Source organism: Acomys russatus, chromosome 25 (assembly GCF_903995435.1).
Source record: "Acomys russatus chromosome 25, mAcoRus1.1, whole genome shotgun sequence".
In the NCBI taxonomy this organism is placed as follows: domain Eukaryota; kingdom Metazoa; phylum Chordata; class Mammalia; order Rodentia; family Muridae; genus Acomys; species Acomys russatus.
Window position 1 is genome coordinate 34,869,813 of NC_067161.1, and position 2,783 is coordinate 34,872,595.

The window sequence follows — 2,783 nt, forward strand, 5'->3', positions numbered from 1 at the left end:
AGGAGCCTAGCCATAAGGAGTCTAGCCATAAAGATGTGATCCAGGTTAGGTGAGAGATCCTATCTCAAGGCAATACACTGGAAAGTGATACAGGAAACACTGGAGCTCTTGCATGCAAACACAGCCAAATATGCACAGGCACACTCACATGCATATGTGTGCAACACACATCCATACACACATACTCCATATATATATTATCACATATATCCCATATCCCCCTATACCCTATGTATACACACACACACACACACACACATATATCCTGTACACACACACACACACACACACACACACACATACATATCCCACATACACACGAGAAAGAGAGAGACAGAGAGAGAGAGAGAGAGAGAGGAGAAAAGAGAAAAACTGCATACTATTAACAGCAGTAGTAAAATAACTTCAGCTCATTCCATTTGGGTTATAGTTGCATGAAATGTGAACTGTCCCCCTTAACCTTTGATGTCAGCCAAATCACATTCTAGAATAAATGGAAAAGATATCAACCACTGAAAATTCAAGTTCTCAGTCTAAGTGCTAGCGCATGCCTATAATTGCCTCCCACTCAGAGGCAGGAAAATGCAGCCGCTTCAAGGTCAGCCGAGCATCAAGAGAGAGCTCCGTCTGTGATCTGGCCTGTAGCATCCATCAGCCCCAGACAGATCCACAGTGTATGGCACCTTAGAAACTGCCTCCTGGGCCCTGGTAAAAGGCTACTTCCACAGTCTTGGCCAGCTGGGCCTAAGAAGAGCCTCTGCTCGGAGGATGGCTATTTCTCAATATGAAGCAGTGTCTGAAATTGGTGCTGGTGCCTATGGGATGGTGTACAAGGCCCGAGATCCCCACAGGGGCCACTTTGTGGCCCTCAAGAGTGCGAGAGTTCCTAATGGAGGAGGATGGAGGGAGCTTTCCCATCAGCACAGTTTGTGAGGTGGCCTCACTGAGGAGGCTGGAGGCCTCACCGAGGAGGCTGGAGGCCTCACCGAGGAGGCTGCAGGCCTCACTGAGGAGGCTGGAGGCCTTTAAGCATCCCAGTTGCATGGATGTCTGTGCTGCTTCCCGAACTGATGGAGACATCAAGATCACCCTAGTGTTTGAGCATATTGACTAGGACCAAAAACCATACCTGCACAAAGCACCTCCTGCCCCCCACCCCCACCCCCTCACACACCAGACTTGCCAGTTGAGACCATCATGGATCTGCTGTGTCAGTTTCTAAGTGGCCTAGATTTTCTTCATGCAAATAGCATTGTTCACCCAGATCTGAAGCCCCAGTACACTCTGGTGACAAGTAATGGGACAGTTAACCTGGTTGACGTTGGCCTAGCCTGAATCCACAGCTACCAGATGGCCCTCACACCTGTGGTTGTTCTACTCTGGCACCAGGCTCCTGCAGATCTTCGGCAGAGGACACGCGCAGCACCCATGGACAAGAGGATTGTTGGCTATGTCTTTGTTAAGGTCTGGTGCTTTGTATTCGGATGCTATTTGCTTGCCTTCTGACCCCCACCCCGAGATCCTTACTGTTCTATGGCTCCTGTAAAGACTGTGGGAGGAGTGCACCGGCCAGAAGAACAGCGTGTAAACTGAAGGTAAGGCAGAGGATGTATCTGGGATGTTTGCGTCACAAAGGGGAGTGGTGACAGGAACACAGCAATCAAAGTGAGCAGGTATGGGACATAGGTCACACGTGCTGGCAGGAGGAAAAACCCACCTAAGAGCACCTGTCCATAGTCCCAAGTTGGGTGTGTCTGAATTTTATCTTGGCTGGGAGTCTCTTGGATGCTTTTGAGCTGAGGAACCAACAAAGAAGGCAGGCAGGTCTGCTGGTTAGGAGGCTGGGGTAGCAACACAGGCAAGGACTTCGGATGCTCTGAGCAGGTGGCATCCATACGAGAGAGAAAAGGGTGAAATGGAAGATATTTGGGGGGCCTGGAGTGCAGCTCAGTGATAGAGCGTGGGCTTGGGATGTACGAGGGTCTGAGTTTAAGTCTTCACTATCAAATACAAACACAGATGTGTGTGTGTGTGTGTGTGTGTGTGTGTGTGTGTGTGTGTGTGTGTGTGTGTGAAAAATGGTGGTATAGCTAGTATTGCTACTGTCTAGGGGTCTTGACCTGGTTCATTTTCTCTGCCAGTTAAAAGAATTAAAAGGTGAGAAAAACTCAAGTGTAACAGGGAAAAAATTTAAACACAACAAACAGGAGCAGACGAAGCAGACGAAGAAAGGCTTTCACTAGGAGTAAGGAAGCACACATGGACAGCAGATGCTAGGGAGAAAGACCCCTGTGCAGACCAGAAAGGACACTGGGGAAGTCTCCCCTTGAAGGTCTGCCCTTCCTGGCTTAGGTGAGCATTTAGCAGGAAGTAGCCATAGATCAATCACTCCTTATCATTTATTATCAACCAAAAGGCTGAATGTTAAGTCTCAAACCCTGAGATCAACAGTTGAGCTGTCTACTTAACATATCAAAGTGTACCTGGCCACCAAGTTTTCCCAGTATCTCTCAGTCTTTACCTATTACAGGCTTTGGTGGGCAGACCCTGCCCTCTCCCCCAAACTCTTCAGCCTAGGGACTGGGCTGCCCTTCCCCCAGAGGCTCTTCCCTATATTACTCAGTCATTTGATTATTTGCCCTTTTATACCTTCTGCCATCTTGGCTGTTGCACCTGGGTCCCCTCTCCCTTCCTTTCCCCCCTTTCCTCACATGGCTCAGATCATGTCCACTCTGGGCTCTCCCACATGTCCCTGCCTCTGGCTATGCTCTCCCTTTTATTGG

The 2,783-nt window shown here is 49.0% G+C and overlaps 1 pseudogene; it reads left to right on the top strand.

The window, feature by feature from the left end:
* Window positions 1-768: 768 nt before the first annotated feature.
* On the top strand, window positions 769-1,506 carry LOC127207906 (cyclin-dependent kinase 4-like; annotated as a pseudogene).
* The last annotated feature ends 1,277 nt before the right edge of the window (window positions 1,507-2,783 follow it).